This window comes from Cebus imitator, unplaced genomic scaffold, assembly GCF_001604975.1.
Source record: "Cebus imitator isolate Cc_AM_T3 unplaced genomic scaffold, Cebus_imitator-1.0 Scaffold184, whole genome shotgun sequence".
Taxonomy (NCBI): Eukaryota; Metazoa; Chordata; class Mammalia; order Primates; family Cebidae; genus Cebus; species Cebus imitator.
Window position 1 is genome coordinate 4,036,771 of NW_016107499.1, and position 21,729 is coordinate 4,058,499.

A 21,729-nucleotide genomic window follows, 5' to 3' on the forward strand; every position below is an offset into this window, starting at 1 on the left:
ATATATATATATATGGCAAGTAAAGTTTAGCTAATAGAATCTAACGTCAGGTGAATGAGATTATCTTTTGCCACATATTTGTTCTTTTTTCATTTTCATATCTAAAGCAATTATTTTACCAAAATCAAATAATATTCTATATCACATTAATACCTTCAAAAGATGTTATGATTTTACTTAAGGTAATAACCAGAGATATTAGGCGAAACATCTCTCTCCCACCTATGACTTTTATGAAAATAGATTTTCTTTAAATACAAAAAAGTTTGAGTTGTAACTTTCACTTCCTTAGACAAAGATGCTCTGAGTTATCTGGTAAGGCAGCAATAGTATTTACATTTCTTAATTGGTAAAAATTGTTTAATAATTTGTCAAGAGTTCTGGATATAGGGTAAATTTGTTTCTTTTGTTTTCTTAGATTGCTGTGAGAAGGGGCCATGTAAATATTCCCTACAAATAATTTTTTAATTGAAACTTACAAACACAGAGTTTAGTGAACATATTTTTTCTCACATTAGATAATTTTTAAACTTAAAATCAATTTTATCAATAATGTGTAGGTGATACTTGGATTCTCTATTCATTTTTTTCTTATTTATTAAAGTATGTTTGAGGAAATGGTTTACTTCCATTTTTTAAATTATACTCTAAGAATGTGCAGGTTTGTTACATAGGTATACATGTACCATGGTGGTTTGCTGCACCCATCAATCCATCACCAACATTAGGTATTTCCTCTAATGCTATCCCTCCCCTAGCCCCCCACCACCTGATAGGCCCCCATGTGTGATGTTCCTTTCCCTGTGTCCATGTGTTCTCATTGTTCAACATCCACTTATGAGTGAAAACATATGGTGTTTGGATTTCTATTCCTGTGTTTGCTGAGAATAATGGATTCCACTTTCATTCATGTCCCTGCAGAGGACATGAACTGATCATTTTTATGGCTGCATAGTATTCCATTGTATATATGTGACACATTTTCTGTATCCAGTCTATCATTGATGGACATTTGGTTGGTTCCAAGTCTTTGCTATTGTGAATAGTGCTGCATTAAACATTCATGTGCACGTGTCTTCATAGTAGAATGCTTTATAATCCTTTGAGTATATACCCCTAATGGGATTGCTGGGTTAAATGTTATTTCTGGTCCTAGATCCTTGAGGAATCACCACACTGTCTTCTACAATGGTTGAACTAATTTATACTCCCACCAACAGTATAAAGGTTTTCCTCTTTCACCACATCCTCGCCAGCATCTGTTATTTCCTTACTTTTTAATGATTGCCATTCTAGCAGGCATGAGATGGTATCACAACATTGTGGCTTTAATTTGCATTTTTCTCATGAGAAGTGATGATGAGCTTTTTTCATGTTTGTTGGCCACATAAATGTCTTCTTTTGAGAAGCACCTGTTCATACATTTCACCCACTTTTTGATGGGGCTGTGATTTGTTTTGTAAATTTGTTTAAGTTCCATGCAGATTCTGGATATTAGCCCTCAGATAAATAGATTGCAAAATTTTCTCACATTCTGTAGGTGGCCTTTTTGATTACAGTTTCTTTTACTGTGCAGAAGCTCTTTAGTTTAATTAGATCCCATTTATTAATTGTGACTGTTGTTGCAATTGTTTTTGGTGTTTTAGTCATGAATTCTTTGCCCATGCCTATGTCCTGAATAGTATTTGTATAATTAAAAGATTTTAAACAATATATGAATAATTATGTAAACATTTTATTGTTATGGTAAATGTAGTGTTTGAATAGGAAGTAATTCCCAGTAAATAGGAAGTAAATGGAACAGAAGAGAAGCCTCAGAAATAACTCATTTACTTGATATTTAAAATTAAAAATAACAATTCAAATAAAAAGACAAGCTATATGGTAAGAATGATTTTATCATGCTGATTTTGATTGCCATAAAGCATTACACTAATAATATTACTACCACTGCTACTACTACTAAGTACACAAAAAGAGATATTTAATTGGGCCTATTTCTTAATGGTGATATGGTATTTTGTTATCCACTACCACTCAGTTGGGTTATTAAATATCACTTTGTCTAGCCTTCCAAAATTATTTATGAATCTAATCATTTTATCTTGGTTCATAATATATTACTGAGGCTCAGAGCTTTTCCTAAAAAGAGCACCAAAAATTGGTTTTAATTCTCTCCCAACTGTGTGAAAATCTCAGTCAGAATAGGAATTTGATTTCTCCTTAATGAGGGAGTAAAATAGGATACAGAGATGTCTTAGCATGCCCATCCTGTCATGATGATGCTCACTCTCTGAAAGACCTCCTGTGTCCACAAGGCTCCCCAGTGCATTTTGGAGTTTTTGTCCTGATAGTCAATGTTCTGCTTTTGAGGCTGGTGTTCATATTCAGTTCTTGGGCTGTTGTACACCTCTCAGTTTGGATTTCTTATGTGGAAAACACAGAAATTTTGGGTTTGGAGATTATAACTCAACATTGCTGTCTAATTTATCTTCCATTTGGGGAAATCAAAAATTTCAATTTATGTGTTTTCTGCCTGAATTGATAGTGACTTATGGAAACTGAGATGAGACTATGGGGCCATATTTGTTTTACTCACCATGTAAAACTAAGAAAGTATTCATTGGTGTTTAATCATTGCTAAAGCACCCTAATGTTTTGCACAGATTGATTGTAATCAAAATAGCTTATAATAGGAAAGCAATGACTTAGCAGATAGTTGAACTGCTTTTATTATAGGAAACAATGTCCCTTAGAAAGAAGTTAAAATTATATCTAAACCTATATGAAGGAGTGTGATAGGATATTAAAATGGAAGATTGAGCTGAAACAAAAATTGCATATTTGGAAGTGAATAGCTACCGTAAAATATTTCAATATATTTTCTTTATTAAAACTTCTGAAGCTAGGCTAACCTGAGTTACAGAACATAATAGCAACTATTTCAGTTTCCCTTGCTTTTAGGCATAGCAAGATAAACAGGCTATAGTAAATGGAATGAATCAATAACTGGAATTGTGTAGCTTCTGGAAAGTGTTCTTAGTGGGAGATAACATTTTTTCTCCTCATTGATGGATTTTCATATTCTCACTCTGTAGACTTTTCATGTGGTCTGAAATCTGTCATGCATTTTGTGGGTGTTATACTGGTGGCCAGTTCCAGATGCAGATGTCATTATGATTCCAGCCAATGAGGGCTACATTTACGTAGATGTCGACTAGGTACCTTGTGACATATTACAAGAGATATATTAAGTCCCAACTTCATTTTTCTGGGGCATTGTGGCAGTTACTACATTTCCTTCTAGCTGGGGTGCCTTTGGAAACGCTATCAGATTCTCTCTGTCACTTTCTGCCTCTGCTTTTCTCTGACTCTTTTCTTTTCCTTTCAGAACTTAGAGTTTTCCTTATTCTGTCCATATTTTATGAACTCCCCCTTCCCAGATTCTGTGGTTGAAGTAAATAATCTAGAATGTTTTGGAAACATTTCCTGACAATTATTGTTGCCATTTTATATCCCCCAGGGTTCATTTACTTATTGGAAACTTATTTAATAAGCTAATTTTAGTGAAATTTTTATCAGCTGTTATTGGACAACTATACATTAGTTTCTAGATAACATTATAATGCTACTTTAGTCTTTATGTTCATTAAAAATAAAAGTCAGATTAAATAATGTGAACCTTTTAGAACACAGGCTTATCAGCAGAGAGAATTAAATACCTCTTAATTTTTTTACAAAGGGATGGTTATCTTCTGCCCATCTGTATGTCCAGAACTGCTATAAAATATGTGCAAATTAATGTAATAAATTTACAATATGAATTATCTTGCAAATGTGTATATACACAAACACATAAATTGACCTTCACCTCAGGACAGATCCATTACTCTATAAGTATTGAATTCTCATGCTTCATGTATACAGTGTTGACTGTTATTGAGGAAAAAGTCAAAGAGAACAGGTCCTTGTTTGGCAAACTAGATGACAGGAGGAATACTCAGTTCACTGTGACAAAGTAGGCAGTTCTAAGATAAATAGCTCCTAGCAATGCTTTGGAAAGGAAATTTTCCTTAGATGGCTCTATAGAAACTCTGTGAACAAGCTGTTATATCTTTTACAAATCTGCCAGCTACTTTTTATGAGCTTCAGTTGCTCTTTATGACTACAGTAAAAGGAGAGTAGAAGCCATGTGTATATCCCATGGTCCCCGAAGCAAGCATCCTTACACAGAAAAGGTAATGAGATCTTTGGATGTTCTTTTCCTTCAGCTGCTGGATGCTCTCTTAATTCTTGTTGTGACACCATTTTATTGTGCCTATAATAAATAAAGTATGTGTGAAATATGTTTGACCAATTTCAGTATTGTTAATCTAATAATTGGCAACATAGTATATCTACTATTAAGAAAGAATAAACAAATCAATAAGAAAATGAAAATGTTAAGTAATCCATTCAATTTGATAGACGCCTTGTCATTTAGATATGTATTTGTTAACAGTGCAGTCTTAAAATATCTTCCACCTTTAAGCATAAATTTGATATAAATTTTAAAGGACAGTTAAAACAACACCATGTATATAAAAATATCAACTCATATTTTATAACAGTGATAGATTTATAAAATTTGTACCTTAAATTCTACATCAGTGTAGATATTCTCATAATTTTAACCTCCATAGACTTTTTACCAAACTACAGTTTGCCATTAAAAAAGTAGATATAAGCAATTTCAAAAAATTTTATTAATGTCCTTCATAGTTACTATGTGTCATAATATATTGTTTAAATAACATGTAAGAACTATGTCTTTCGGGGTTTAATTCCAAAAATTGGCATGGTTACTTTAAAACTTTTTATATTTTAGGGACAATGTGTCTTAATTTACTAATATTTATTTCTTTGACATCTTGAAAAACCACAGCTACATTAACTTCTTACAATTTGTTGGCCTGTAGAAATTTATGATTTAAATTTTGAACTCTATCAAAATATATTTTAACCTTATTTTTCTTCGTTTCAATTTTCTGATTTTCTGTTTCCTTGTTTTTGCTTTTGAAAATCCTAGCAAATATAGTAGTATGCATTTCTAGGTCATTGCAAACTTTTTCTGAATAATGTTTTGGTGTAATGCAAATAAACATGTAAGAATTCAGTGCATCTTACTCAAAGCTATTTCTTTCTCTTCTGAGGTCAGCACCATGGTGTTTGTTTCTCTCTACCTATGTCTTCATTTTTCATAAAAAAATCTAAACATGACAATCGATATAAAGGTAACTCTGTGGCATCCTGGTCTTCCTTGCTACTGAACTACTTTCAGTTTGAACCACGCATTATACTTCCACATCATTAAACAACTTTTAAATCCTCATAGACAGAAACGTTTTGCCTCCTTGTTAATCTTTCCTACATTTATTTACTTCTCTTTATAGTTACATAGTTTTAAGATTTAATTTTGACATTTTTTTCACTAAAGATGTGACTTCGTTTTGAGCACAGTGTCTTGAGCACATTGAATATTTTCTCTAGTTGCTCTTTTGTCTATACAATTAGTGCTGTCACATTATTGGATACATAAGTATTGACCCAACTCACCCTATATCACCTTTGCCAAAAATAAACAGCATTTATTTTGTTTTTCTGCCTTTTCGTTATCTGTTCATTTTACATAAAAGCCCTTTTCATTCTCTACACTTTTGTCTTATTTATCATTCGGATCTTATCTTCTCCATCAACTCTTCATCAATGTCCAAGATTTTTCTTTTTATTCTTCTGTACTACTATAGTCATTACTGGCTATGCTTTTCATCTGGCAATTTGAATGTTCTTCATGTTGTCATTAGTCTTGTTAATTGCTTAAAAATGTGTCCTGTATCCTCAACTAGGCTGAAAACCCTGAAGAAAGAACTGGTTCTTAACTAAGTTCATGGCTGATCTGGGAATGTTCTTATGTAGACCTATGAATTTTTTGAAATTATAGGTAATACAGTGTATCTATGTACATTTCTATGTATATGTTTTTTCTCGAAAACACAGTGGCTAAAAGTCTTTGTCAATATAATGATGGCCTTCATATCTAAAATCCACTGACCTAAAATAATAAGAATCATAATTTGCACTTTTATTTCTTTCATAAGTCATAGAAGTCAAAATACTTAAAAAGTATTTGTAATTAATTCCCCAAACCTTAGGCTCCTAGTTGGAACTCCTGGAGTGATACTCCCTAGAAGTATAGAAAAACCATAGCTAGACAAAACTAATAAATAAATGCAATGAAGCTCTAAGTTCACTCAAATCCATAATGGTCCTGTCCCCTACTGGGTTGTATTGCTTACGTTATTTTTAAAAGAATACTTTTACATATTTTCTCATGAAATTACAGATAATAATTTTGCAAAATATGTATGCATATTTTAAAGAATACTTGTAAAGAGAATATCCACGTAAATACCATGAAGCTCAAGATGTGGATAATTGCCTACAAATCAGAAGCTTCCTGGAAGTCCCTCCATGTGTAAATATTCTTCCTTTCTCCTAGAGATTTTATTCTTTCCAAATCTAGATATATTAACGTATAAATAAACATTAAGATATGCCATGATTGCTGATAAAGATTCCTGTTAGTAAAAAACTACTCATGCCCCTCTCATGTTTCTGCATGTTATTCATTCAGAATCATAAACTCCATTTTCTCCAACTATTTTTAAAGCTATTTGTTATTATATTAATGCAATAAACATCAAATGTAAAATTTATCATTCTATATAATAAAGATAATGTCCCCTTCTCAGGCAAGAGTTAGACAGGCTAACCTTTACCCAGTATAAATTATGTATTACCCAAGCCAGCATTCTTAAAACTGTGTCAGGCAAACTGGAGAGCTGACACGTAAAATAAAATTTCAGACCCTTTAGAGTTCTTGGCAATCCTACCTTATAAAGATATTATGTCTCCACAAATTTTTATGTGTATGCAGTATAATTCCAGTCATAAAATATTTTTGTTGAACTTGACAAATGTATTCATATATTTTATGTATATAAATGCAAAAATAGTCCATTAGGCAGAATATTTCTGAAGAAAAATAAGGTGGAAAGAGATCATCTATAAGATGTTGTAACTTTTTATATAGCTAAAGTGATTAAGAAAAATGTGGAATTGGCACAAGCATTTGGAAAACGGATGTTGGAATAGACAAGAGAGCCACAAAATAGATCTATACTTATATGAACCCTTGATATATGAGATATGTTGTGGTAGATAAATAAGGAAAGAATGGATACTTTAATAAATTGAGATACCATATTGTCATATCAATATAAAAATAAAATTGAATTCCTACACCATATCATTTCCACAGTTTAATTCCCTACTTATTTGAGAAAAATATAAAGACATTAAGCAGTTGTATATCATGAACTTCTTTGGAGTTGAAAAGAGTTTTTAAACAAGATGAAAAACAAAAATCATAAGGGAAAATGTTTCTAAATATGAATGTGTATATATATACATATTAGATTAATTCAAGACTGGTATTTTTTAATTGATTATAGCAAGTGTTATTAGTTATGCCATGTAGAAATGAAAGTCTTCTGCTTTGCTATAAAGAGTAGACAATGGCTCAGTGACTTTGGCAAACAGTTCAGCAATGTTGATGATCCATGTATGGTATGACCCGTGAATTCCAGATAGGTACTCCGAATAATCTTTAGTCTTTGAGCAGGTACAACAGGGTGTTAGAAATGTTTATGACAAATTTGTTTATGAATATACCTCAAGCTATGAATGACTCAATGACTATCAGCAGTAGGATGGAAAATAAACTGGAGTATAATACAGCAATATTTTCTAGCAATGGAACAAAGTGAAATATGGCTACATGCAACATAGATGTATCTCAAAACATGTTTAAGAAGCCAGTGCAGAAAAAAGGGAAATGGACAAGTTATCTATATAAACCAAAACTTAGTGACAACTAAATGCTATTATATGTGTATATGAGATAAAATGATAATGAATATGCTGTTAAACCTTTCAGTCAATGGCCAAAGCATTTAGCTTATAGTCAAATAGAAATGACATTGGTGTGCATCTTTGTTTCATTCCTGATCTGAGGGAAAACTTACATTTCCTGATTAATATATTTGCTATTGGAGGTAAGTATTTTCATATTGTGGAAGTTTCACTCTTATTACTGATTTGCTAAGAGCATTTTCTGTATTAATACATATTGCAGTTACTCAAAAGCTTTTTCTGCATTTATTGTGACATATATTTTCCTATTCAGCATTTGAGATGAATTACAGTATTTGATTTTCTAGTGTAAAACTGAGTCAGATTTAAACCAAGGAAGCTATAATGTATGTTTAATCGGTTTCATAACATTTTGCTTAATATTTCCACTGTGTTCTTGAATTAGTTACTTATAATTTTTCCTGCATTGTCATCTCAGTTACTGGTAAAAAGGTTATGTTAGCATCATAAAATGAATTGTGACATATTTTCTGTTTTGCTGATACTCTGCAAGAGTTGATAAGATAGATGTATTGCTTTTCCTTTAGCATTATTAGAGTTTGCAGGGCAAATCATATAGGCCTGTAATTTCTTTAGTGGCAAATATTTTTCATATTGCTGTCATTGTATTAATATAATTGTTTTATAGTTAAATTATTATTTATATCATGAATCATTAAATACCCCATATTTGTATATTTTTGATATTACAAGGGTAAGGAGTTGAATTATTTTATAATTAAATTAATATATAAGAGTTGTAAGATTTTATATATTTTCTATTTCACCTTTTCTTAAAGCTAAGTTTTTATTCACCTTTTCTTTAAAGCTAAGTTTTTATTTCATTAATAAAATATAATTCATAATATGTTTTCTTTTTGGCAGAATCTGTTGCTAATGGCCCACTGTCATCCTCATTTCAGCTATATGTGTCTTCTACCCACTAAGCATGATCAGCCTTCCAACAAAGGTATCGTTTTGTCACTCGAAAATAACAATATTTTAAATGATTTATTTAGGCTTAGTTTTAGTTTCATTACATTATGCCCTACTCTTCATTATTTTATTTTTCTTTTAAATTTACTTTGAATTATTTCTGGTATTTTGATTCAGATTCCTTTTAATATATTGATTGTCAGTCTTTCTCTTTTATAATAAACACATGAGATGCCACAGGTCTGTTAGGTCTGGATTTGGTTATGTTACAATGTTTAGCTATCATCAAAAAATCCTTTTTAATTTCCATTATGATTTCCTCTATGACCTATTTTCTATTTAGAAGAATGATGAATATCACAACATCTGAAGGCCTCGTCTAGACCTCAGCATAATTATTTTTCATTTCCTACAATAATTGCATACATTTTTTTATTATACTTTAAGTTCTGGGGTACATGTGTAGATCCTGTATGTTTGTTACATTGGTACTGTATACATTTTTAATCCTTGGAAGATAGTTGAAATTGCATAATGAACCATTAAATAATCAATATTTGTGAGTTGGTGTATTATTGGTGTCAACAGGTAGTGACATTGTCTTATTTTTTATTGGGTCTATTAAAAATGTTTCATTAGAATTATGAATTTGCACCTATTTCTATTCTATAATTTTAATGTTTACATACTGAAGTGGAATTAACATTTTGCTAGCATATTTACCACTTTGTTTAATATTACCACTGTGTTCCTGAATTAGTTACCTATAATTTTTCCCTGCACTGTCATCTCAGTTTTAGGTAAAAAGGTTGTGTTAGCCTCATAAAATGAATTGTGATGTATTTTCTGTGTTGTTTATACTCTGCATATGTTTCTAAAATTTGTGTTATTAGTATTAATTTATAGATTGATATAAATATTGATGGATATTAGTATTAATTTATTAATCAAAACAATTTCTATTCAAATATTAATATAAATATGAATGCATTAATTATGGTGTATAAACAGCAATATTTAATTGGATAGTAGGACAATTTGGAATTATTCTATATTTTATATATACCTTTCTTAAATTATACTTTAAGTTTTCTGGTACATGTGCAGAACAAACAGGTTTGTTACATTAAGTGTACACATTCCATGATGGATGGCTGCATCCATCATCCCACCACTTGCATTAGATATTTCTCATAATGCTATCCCCTGCCTACTCCCGACAGGCCCCAGTGTGTGATGTTCCCCTCCCTGTGTTCATGTGTTCTCATTGTTCAACACCCACTTGTGACTGAGAACCTGCGGTATTTGGTTTTCTGTTCTTGTGTCAGTTTGCTGAGAATGATGGTTTTCAGCTTCATCCATGTCCCTGCAAAGGACATGAACTCATAATTTTAATGGCTGCATACTATTCCATGGTATATGTGTGCCACATTTTCTTTATCCAGTCTGTCATCAATGAGCATTTGGCTTGGTTCCAAGTCTTTGCTATTGTGAACAGTGCCGTGATAAATGTACGTGTGCATGTGTCTTTATAATAGAATGATTTATAATCCTTTAGGTATATACCCAGTAATGGGATTGCTGAGTCAAATGGTATTTCTAGTTCTGTATCCTTGAGGAATCACCACACTGTCTTCCTCAATGGTTGAGCTAATTTACACTCCCACCAACAATGTAAAAGCATTCCTATTTCTCCACATCCTCTCCAACACCTGTTGTCTCCTGATTTTTTAATGTTCACCACTCTAGCTGGCATGAAATGTTATCTCAGTGTGGTTTGATTTGCATTTCTCTAATCACCAGTGATGATGAGCTTGTTTCATGTGTTTGTTGGCTGCATAAATATCTTCTTTAGAGAAGTGTCTGTTCATATTCTTTGCCCATTTTTTAATGGAGTTTTTTTTTTTTCCTTGTAAATTTGTGAAGTTTTTGTAGATTCTGGATATTGGCCCTTTGTCAGACTGGTAGATTGCAAAAATGTTTTCCCATTCTGTTGGTTGTCAGTTCACTCTAACGACAATTTCTTTGCTGTGCAGAAGCTCTTCAGTTTAATTAGATTCCATTTGTCTATTTTGGCTTTTGTTGCCATTGCTTTTGGTGTTTTCGTTATGAAGTCCTTGCCCATGCCTATGTCCCAAATGGTATTGCCTAGGTTTTCTTCTAGGGTTTTTATGGTGTTAGGTCTTATGTTTAAATCTTTAACCCATCTAGAGTTAATTTTTGTATAAGGTGTAAGGAAAGGATCCAGTTTCAACTTTCTGCATATGACTAGCCAGTTTTCCCAACACCATTTAATAAATAGGTAATTATTTCCCCGTTGCTGTTTTTTCTCAGGTTTGTCAAAAATCAGATGGTTATAGAAGTGTGGCATTGTTTCTGAGGTCTGTATTATGTTATGTTGGTCTGTATCTTTGTTTTGGTACCAGTACCATGCTCTTTTGATTCCTATAGCTTTGTAGTATAGTTTGAAGTCAGGTAGTGTGATGTCTCTAGCCTTTATTTTTTTTTTTTTCCTTGCTTAAGATTGTCTTCGCTATGTAGGCTTCCCAGCCTAGCAAGGCAGGGCAACATTCAAATTCAGGAAATTCCAGGAACACCACAAATATATTCCTTGGGAAGTTCAACCCCAAGACATACAGTCGTCAGATTCACCAGGGCTGAAATGAAGGAAAAAATACTAAGGGTAGCCAGAGAGAAAGGTAGAGTTATCCACAAAGGGAAGCACATCAGACTCACAGAGGATCTCTTGGCAAATACCCTACAAGCCAAAAGAGAGTGGGGGCCAATATTCAACATCCTTAAAAAAAAAAAAAAAAGAATTTCAAATCCTGCCAAACTAAGCTTCATAGGTGAAGGAGAAATAAAATCCTTTACAGACAAGCTACTACTGAGAAATTTCATCACCACCAGGACTGCCTTACAAGAGCTCCTGAAAGAAGCATTAAACATGGAAAGGAACAACCAGTACCAGCCACTGCAAAAAAGAACCAAATGGTAAACACCATGGTCACAATGAAGAAGCTGCATCAACATACAAAACAACCAGCTAGCATCAAAATGGCAGGACCCTTAAATGTAAATGGGCTAAATGCCCCAATCAAAAGACACAGACTGGTAAATTGGCTAAAGAGTCAAGACCCTTTGGTGTGTTGTATTCAGGAAACCCATCTCACCTGCAAAGATACACATAGGCTCAAAATAAAGGCATGGATGAGGATTTCCCAAGCAAATAGCAAAAAACAGCAGGAGTTACAATCCTAGTCTCTGGTTAAACAGATTTTAAACCAACAAAGATCAAAAGAGACAAAGAAGGGCATCCCTTTACCTAATGGTAAAGGGATCAATGCAACAAGAAGAGCTAAATATACTAAATATAAATGCACCCAATACAGGAGTACCCAGATACATAAAGCAAGTTCTTAATGACTTAAAAAGAGACTTAGAGTCCCATGTAATAATAGTGGGAGGCTTTAACACACCACTGTCAATATTAGACAGAAAATTAACAAGGATATTCAGGACTTGAACTCAGATCTGGACCAAATGGACCTAATAGACATCTACAGAACTCTCCACCCCAAATCCACAGATTATATATTCTTCTCAGAACCACATCACACTTATTCTAAAATTGACCACATAATTGGAAGTAAAACACTCCTCAGCAAATGCAAAAGAACGGAAATTATAACCATCTCTCAGAACACAGTTCAATCAAATTAGAACTCAGGATTAAGAAATGAACTCAGAATCGCATAACTACATGGAAACTGAACAGACTGCTCCTCAATGATACTGGATAATGAAGTAAAGGCAGAAATAAAGATGTTCTTTGAAATGAATGAGAATGAAGACACAATGTACCAGAATCTCTGTGACACATTTAAAGCAGTGTCTAGAGGGAAATTTATAGCACTAAATGGCCACAAGAGAAATGAGGAAAGTTCTAAAATCGACACCCTAATGTAGTGATTAAAAGAACTAGAGCAATAAGATCAAACAAATTCAAAAGCTAGCAGAAGACAAGAAGTGTAACTTCTTTTAACTAAGATCAGAGCTGAACTGAAGGAGATAGATAGAGACACAAAAAAACCTTCCAAAAAATCAGTGAATCCGGGAGCTGGTTTTTTGAAAAGATCAACAAAATAGATAGGCCATTAGCCAGACTAACAAAGAATAAAAGAGAGAAGAATCAAATAGATGCAATAAAAAATGATAAAGGGGATACACTACTGATCCCACAGAAATATAAACTACCATCAGAGATTACTACAAACACCTCTATGCAAATAAACCAGTAAATCTAGAAGAAATGAATAAATTCCTGGACACTTATACTCTCCCAAGATTAAACCCGGAAGAAGTTGAATCCCTGAATAGAACAATAACAAGATCTGAAATTGAGGCAGCAGTTAATAGCCTGCCAAACAAAAAAAGTCCAGGTCCAGATGGGTTCACAGCCAAATTCTACCAAAGGCACAAAGAGGAGCTGATACCATTCCTTCTAAAACTATTCCAAACAATACAAAAAGAGTGAATATTCCCTAACTTATTTTTATTAGAACATCATCATCCTGATACCAAAACCTGACAGAGACACAACTAAAAGAAAACTTCAGGCCAATATACATTATAAACATTCATGCAAAAATTATCATTAAAATACTGGCAAACAGAATCCAACAGCACATCAAAAAGCTTATCTGTCACGATCAGGTCGGCTTCATTGCTGGGATGCAAGGTTGGTTCAACATATGCAAATCTGTAAACCTATCACCTAAACAGAACCACAGACAAAAACCATGATTATCTCAATTGATGCAGAGAAGGCCTTCTACAAAATTTAACAGCCCTTTATGCTAAAAACTCTTAATAAACTAGGCATTGATGGAACATGTCTTAAAATAATAATTATGACAAACCCACAGACAATATCGTACTGAATGGACAATATCAGTAAGCATTCCCTTGGAAAACCGGCACAAGACAAGGATGCCCTCTCTCATCACTCCTATTCAACATAGTATTGGCAGTTCTGGCCACGACAATCAGGCAAGAAAAAGAAATAGAGGACATACAACTAGGAAAAGAAGAAGTTAAATTGTCTCAATTTGCAGACAACATGAATGTATATTTAGAAGACCCCATTGTCTCAGCTCAAAATCTCCTTAAGCTGATAAGCAACTTCAGCAAAGCCTCAGGATACAAAATCAATGTACAAAAATCACAAGCATTCTCATACACCAATAACAGAGAGCCAAATCATGAGTGAACTCTCATTTACAATTGCTACAAAGGTAATTAATATCTAGGAGTACAACTTACAAGGGATGTGAGGGACCTCGTCAAGGAGAACTACAAATCCCTGCTCAAGGAAATAAGAGAGGACACAAACAGATGGAAAAACATTCCATGCTCATGGTTCGGAAGAATCAATATCATGAAAATGGTCATACTGCCCAAAGAAATTTACAGATTCAATGCTATCCCCATCAAGCTACCATAGACCTTCTTCACAGAATTGGAAAAAAGCACCTTAAACTTCATATGAAATTATTCTATATTTTATTATTAAAATGTTACCCTCTTTAATTTTATTGTTTAATGTCTCACTTGTGTGTTCACAATATAGCTTGTCTGTTCTAACATCTGGAGGCAGAAAGACTCGCATAAGGCATTCATATCTGTTTATTTTTTTTTCTAGCTTGAAATAAAGTCAGAGTAGGAAAAGGGTAGGCATTTTTCAATAATATTAAAAAGTGATTAAAAAACTCACAACATCCAGGAGAAAAATATTGTGATTATCACTCACCATAGATAGTCTAAGGAGTAAGAAGAAAAGAGAGGATGTGAATTGAGTTTTTTTTCAGAAAATGATGGCTTCAAATGTGTTTTTCTGTACTGGAGAAACTGGAAAGCCATGTGTATATCATGGAGATGACACAGGCCAACAAATGACTTAAGTTTTCATCACTGGCTGATCTGTAAGCTCAGTGTAAGCAGGAAGTAAAAGCTGAGGCCGAGGCAGAGTTACAAATGGCCTCATTAAGTGTTGATGGAGTGCTTTGGCATTGGGTCTATCCTCAAAGATTGGGACAAGTGTTATTTGTCATATACTATTTTGTTTAAGCTCCTCACATTCAACAAAATGTCTGTCAAAACACTGGCTGAACAAAGGTGGCCTTCAACAATCATGATACTCAAACCTTGGGAAAAAGAGATAATCTGATATATAATGCTATCAAATTGTAATAGTCAAAGTTCATTAAGAACAACCAGAACAAACAAAACAAAACAACAACAACAACAAAAAACATTTAGCTACAAAGCATATAACAAATAATGTAGGAAAAGAATTTATGACTAAGACCTGAAAAACACAAGGAACAAAACCAAAAATAAATAAATAAGATTTAATTAAAAAGCCTCTATATAGTAAAAAAAATAATCAACAGACTTAACAACCTGAAGATTCGAAAATATTTGCAAACACTGCAACTGACAGGAAATTGATTTGAAAATCTATAAGGAACTCAAAGAACAGCAACAACAAACCAAATAACCCTATTATAAAATGAGCAAAGGACATGAATAGACATTTTTCAAAAGAAGACATACAAATGGGCAACAAAAATATAAAAAATACTCAACACCAGTCATCATCGGAGAAGTGCAATTTAAAGTCACAATAAGGTATTGTCGCATGCCAGTCAGAATGGCAATTACTACAGAGTAAAAAAAAAAAAAAAAAAAAAAAAAAAAAAAAAAAAAAAAAAAAAAAAAAAAAAAAAAAAAAAAAAAAAAAAAAAAAAAAAAAATTGAGGGAGGTGCACAGCAAAAAAGAATGTTTATACACCGTTGGTGGGATGTAAATTTGTACAACCTCTTTGAAAAACAGTATGAGGATTTCCCAGAGAAATAAAAATAGAACTACCATTCAATCCTTAATCCCACTATGAGGTATACTCCCTGAACACACACAAAAATATTAAAAAGATACTTGTATTCATGTATCAGTAATGTTTACAATAGCAAAGATGCAGAATCAACCTAATTGTCCTTCAAGAGATGAATAATAAGGAAAATATGGTATATATTATATAATACACACACACATACAATGGAACACTAGCCATAAAAAGGAATCAAATGAGTGTCTTTTTTGGAGCAACATGGATGAAACTAGAATATCGTTAAGTGAAACAACTAAAAACCTGAAATTCAAACACTGCACAGTCTCATTTATATGTGGAAGCTAAATAATATGTACAAATGGACATAAAGGGTAAAATGATAAACACTGGAGACTTAGAAAGGTGAAAGGGTGGGAGAACAAATAAGGGATGAGAAATTACTTAATGGGCGCAATCTACATTATTTGTGTGATGATTGTGCTAAAATGCCAGATTTCACCACTACATAATATAGCCATGTAACAAAACTGAAATTTTATCTCTTAAGTATACAACAAATAAAAGGAAAGAAAAAATAAATTGACAAAAACTGTCCATGAGGAAACATAGGCATTTAACTTTCTAAACAATGACTTTAAACCAACTGTTTTAAATACGTTCAAGAACCTGAAGAACTAAATAACATTTTTTAAAAATGACTTATGAACAAAATGATGTAGTCAGTGATGAGACAGAAATGGTAGAAAGGAACAAAACAGTCTAGAACTAGAAAGTAAAATAGCTAAACTTTAAAAAAATCACTACATGGATTCCACAGTTTTTAGTAGATAGAAAAAAGAATCAGAAAATATGAAGACTGAAAACTGATAATACAATTTTAGAAACAGAGAAAAATGAATTTTCAAAAATGTGATTAGAATTTAAGGGACATTTGGGACACTATCAAGAGGACCAACCTGTACATTATAAGTGTCCCAGAAGAAGAGGAGGGAAAAAAAGGAAGATAAAAATATTTAAAGAAATAGTGGTCAAAACTTTCTTAAATCTGAAGACATGAACTGCATATCTAAGAATCTAAAGAATCTGAACTATGACAAAATAAAAAAAAATCCACACAGAGAAAGATTATAAGCAAGTTGCCAAAAGAAAAAGAAAAAGACTCTTCAAAGCAGCAAGAGAGAAGCAAATACTCACATAGAGGGATTCCCAATAAAATTTATAGATGATTTCTCATCAAACATCATGGGGTCCAGAAGGTAGTGGTATAACATGTTTAAAGTTGTTAAAAAAAAAAAAAGAGAACCAATAATTCTATAACTTGTACAATTTCATAATGTAAAACTATAATTTTAAATCCATATTATATATCTATGTCTTGTTCAAGAATGAAAAATAAACTAATGCATGCCCAGATAGACTAAAGAAGATTTATTACTGGTAGACTTGCGCTATAAGAAATTTAGGCTGAAACAGAAGGACACTAGACATCAACTTGAATGTGTATATTTTTTAAACTATAATATAATTACAAATGTAAATGTAAATGGCAATATAACTAAAACTTGGGATTGAAACTCCTCTTTATTTCCTATATGAATTAACAGAAAAAGTACAGAATAATAATTATAAACTTATATTAATGGGTATGTAATGTACAAAGATGTAGTCAGTGAAAATAACAATATAAAGAGATGGACAAAATGTATAGGAGTATTTGTATACTACTGAAATAAAGCTGATATTTTTCAAACTAAGTTGTTATAAATTTAAGATCTTTGGGTAGATCGCAACATTTTCTGCCCATTCTGTTGGTTGCCATTTCACTCTAATAGTTTCATTTGCTATGCAGAAGCTCTTCAATTAGATCCCATTTATCTATTTTGGCTTTTGTTGCCATTGCTTTTGGTGTTTTAGTCATGAAGTCCTTGCCCATGCCAATATCCTGAATGATATTACCTAGGTTTTCCTCTAGGGCTTTTATGGTGTTAGGTCTTATATTTAAATCTTTAATTTACCTGGAGTTAACTTTTGTATGAGGTATAAGGAAGAGATCCAGTTTCAGCTTTCTGAATATGGCTAGCCAGTTTTCCCAATCCCATTTATTAAATAAGGAATCCTTTCCGCATTGCTTGTTTTTGCCAGGTTTGTCAAAGAGTAGATGATTGTAAATGTGTGACATTACTTTTCAGGCCTCTGTTCTGTTCCATTGGTCTCTATCTCTGTTTTGGTACCAGTGCCATGCTGTTTTGATTACTGTAGCCTTGTAGTATAGTTTGAAGTCAGGTAGTATAATGCTTCCAGGTTTGTGGGGTTTTTTTGTTTTGTTTGTTTTCATTAGGATTGTCTTGGCTATGTGGGCTCTTTTTTGGTTCCGTATGAAGTTTAAGGTGGTTTTTTCCAATTCTGTGAAGAAAGTCATGGTAACTTGATGAAGATAGCATTGAATCTATAAATTACTTTGGGCAGTATGGCCATTTTCATGATATTGATTCTTCCTAACCATGAGCATGGAATTTTTTCCATATGTTTATGTTCTCTCTTATTTCCTTAAGCAGGGATTTGTAGTTCTCCTTGAAGATGTCCTTCCCATTCCTTGTTAGTTATATTCCAAGGAATTTTATTCTATTTGTAGCTAGAAAGAACTTAAACAAATTTACAAGAAAAAAAGCAAACAGCCCCATCAAAAAATGGGCCAAGGATATGAACAGACACTTCTCAAAAGAAGACATTTATCCAGCCAACAAACATATGAAAAAAAGCTCATCATCACTGGACATTAGAGAAATGCAAATCAAAACCACATTGAGATACCATCTCATGCCAGTTAGAATGGCAATCATTAAAAAATCAAGAGATAACAGATGCTGGCAAGGCTGTGGATAAATATGAACACTTTTACACTGTTGGTGCCATTGTAAATTAGTTCAACCATTGTGGAAGACAGTGTGGTGATTCCTCAAGGTTCTAGAAATACCATTTGACGCAGCAATCCCATTACTGGGTACATAACCAAAGGATTATAATTAGGAAGAATCAATATCATGAAAATGGCCATACTGCCAAAAGTAATTTACAGATTCAATGGTATCCCCATCAAGCTACCAATGACCTTCTTCACAGAACTTGGAAAAAACCACCTTAAACTTCATATGGAACCAAAAGAGAGCCCACATAGCCAAGTCAATTCTAAGCAAAAAGAACAAAGCTGGAGGCATCACACTACCTGACTTCAAACTATACTACACTGCTACAGGAATCAAAACAGCATGGTACTTACCAAAACAATGATATAGACCAATAGAACAGAACAGAGGCCTCGGAGGCAATGCCACACATCTACAACCATCTGATCATTGACAAACCTGACAAAAAGAAGCAATGGGGAAAGGATTCCCTGTTTAATAAATGGTGTTGGGAAACCTGGCTAGCCATGTGCAGAAAGCAGAAACTGGACCCCTTCCTGACACCTTACACTAAAATTAACTCCATATAGAATAAAGACTTAAACAGAAGACCTAATACCATAAAAACCCCAGAAGAAAACCTAGGCAATACCATTCAGGACATAGGTATAGGCAAGGACTTCATGACTAAAACACAAAAAGCATTGACAACAAAAGCCAAAATAAACAAATGGGACCTAATCAAACTCCCCAGCTTCTGCACAGCAAAAGAAACAGTCATTAGATTGAATTGGCAATCAACAGAATGGGAAAAAAAATTTGCAATCTACCAATCTGATAAAGGGCTAATATCCACAACCTACAAATAACTAAAACAGATTTACAAGAAAAAACAAGCCCATTCAAAAGTGGGCAAAGGATATGAACAGACACTTTACAAAAGAAGACATCGATGAGGCCAACAAACATATGAAAAAAATGCTCATAATCACTGTTCATTAGAGAAATGTAAATCAAAACTACATTGAGATACCATCTCATGCCAGTTAGAATAGCAATCATTAAAAAATCTGGAGACAACAGATGCTGGAGAGGATGTGGAGAAATAGGAACACTTTTACACTGTTGGTGGGAGTGTAAATTAGTTCAACCATTGTGGAAGACAGTGTGGCGATTCCTCAAGGACCTAGAAATAGAAATTCCATTTGACCCAGCAATCCCATTACTGGGTATATATCCACAGGATTATAAATCGTTCTATTATATAGACATATGCACATGAATGTTCATTGCAGCACTATTTACAATAGCAAAGACTTGGAACCAAGCCAAATGCCCATCGATGATATACTGAACAGGGAAAATGTAGCACATATACATCATGGAATACTATGCAGCCATAAAAAATGATGAGTTCGTGTCCTTTGTAGGGACATGGATTAATCTGGAAACCATCATTCTCAGCAAACTGACACAAGAACAGAAAATCAAACACCACATGTTCTCACTCACAGGTGGGTGCTGAACAATGAGAACACATGGACACAGGAAGGGGAACACTACACTCTGGGGTCTCTTGGGGGGGAATAGGGGAGGGACAGCAGCGGATGGGGAATTGGGGAGGGATAACATGGGGAGAAATGCCAGATATAGGTGAAGGGGAGGAAGGCAGCAAACCACACTGCCATGTGTGTACCTATGCAACAATCTTACATGTTCTTCACAGGTATGCCAAAACCTAAAATGCAATAATATTTTAAAAAATCATTTTATTATAAACACACATGTACACATATGTTTACTGTGGTACTGATTACAATAGAAGAGACTTGGAACCAACCCAAATGCCCATCAAGGATAGACTGGATAAAGAAAATGTAGCACATACACACCATGGAGTAGTATGCAGCCATAAAAAAGGATGAGTTCATGTCCTTTGCAGGGACATGAATGAAGCTGGAAACCATCATTCTCAGCAACATGGCACAAGAACAGAAAAGCAAACACTGCATTTTCTCACTCATAGGTGGGTGTTCAACAATGAAACCACATGGACACAGTGAGGGGAACATCACACATGGGGGCCTGTCAGGAGTTAGTGGGTGAGGGGATTGGGGAAGGATAAATAGGGATTGGGGAATGAGTAATACCTAATGTAGATGACAGGATGATAGATGCAGCAAACTGCCATACATGTTCTGCACAATAATTTAAGTATAAAAAAATAATAATAAAAAATAATGAATTTAAGGTCTTAATATAATCCCCAAGATAACCACTAATAAATTAAAATACACATAAAAGAAATGATGAAATCAAAGGGGTATACTACAAAAACATCAAGTCATTACAAAAATGAAATGAAAAAATTGAGAAACAAAAATATATACAACAAACATGTAACAAATGGATAAATGTTAAATAGTTCCTTTCTGACAAGTACAAGAAACCTACTTTAGATGCCAAGACACAAAGAGCCTAAAAGTAAAATAATAAAGATCATCCATGAAAACAGTAACCAAAAGAGCATTTGGATGTCTCTTAATAATGAAATGGACAGAAAATCAATGAGAAAATATATAATAAACCAACTAGACCTAACAGATATATACACAAACTATTCCTCCCAACCCAGAAGACACATTTATGTATTCAACATAGAACTGGAAGTTCTAGATAGAGCAAGAGTTACACAGAATATTCTTCAGTATATACCGTAACTTAAATTATCAAACCTTAACAAATTTAAGGAGATTGAAATATTACAATCATCTGTTTTTCTTCTGAATATAAAGTAACTAGAAATTAGTAACAGAAAAAAACTGAAAAACTCATATGAAAATTAAATAACAAGCTTTTAAATAAATAGATCAAAGAATAAAGCACAAGGGAAATTAGAAAATATCAGAAGGCCAGGCACGGTGGCTCAAGCCTGTAATCCCAGCACTGTGGGAGGCTGAGGC

General features: G+C 33.2%; 1 long non-coding RNA gene across 1 annotated transcript in view; it reads right to left on the reverse strand.

Annotated features, from left to right (window-relative positions):
* Nucleotides 1-1,718: 1,718 nt before the first annotated feature.
* LOC108316226 overlaps nucleotides 1,719-21,729 on the reverse strand; it is a 26,345-nt gene continuing 6,334 nt past the window's right edge. The window contains exons 3-4 of the long non-coding RNA XR_001830244.2: nucleotides 4,230-4,318; nucleotides 1,719-3,225 (exon numbers count right to left, since the gene is read on the reverse strand). This is a non-coding gene — a long non-coding RNA (uncharacterized LOC108316226). The remainder of the gene's footprint in view (nucleotides 3,226-4,229; nucleotides 4,319-21,729) is intronic.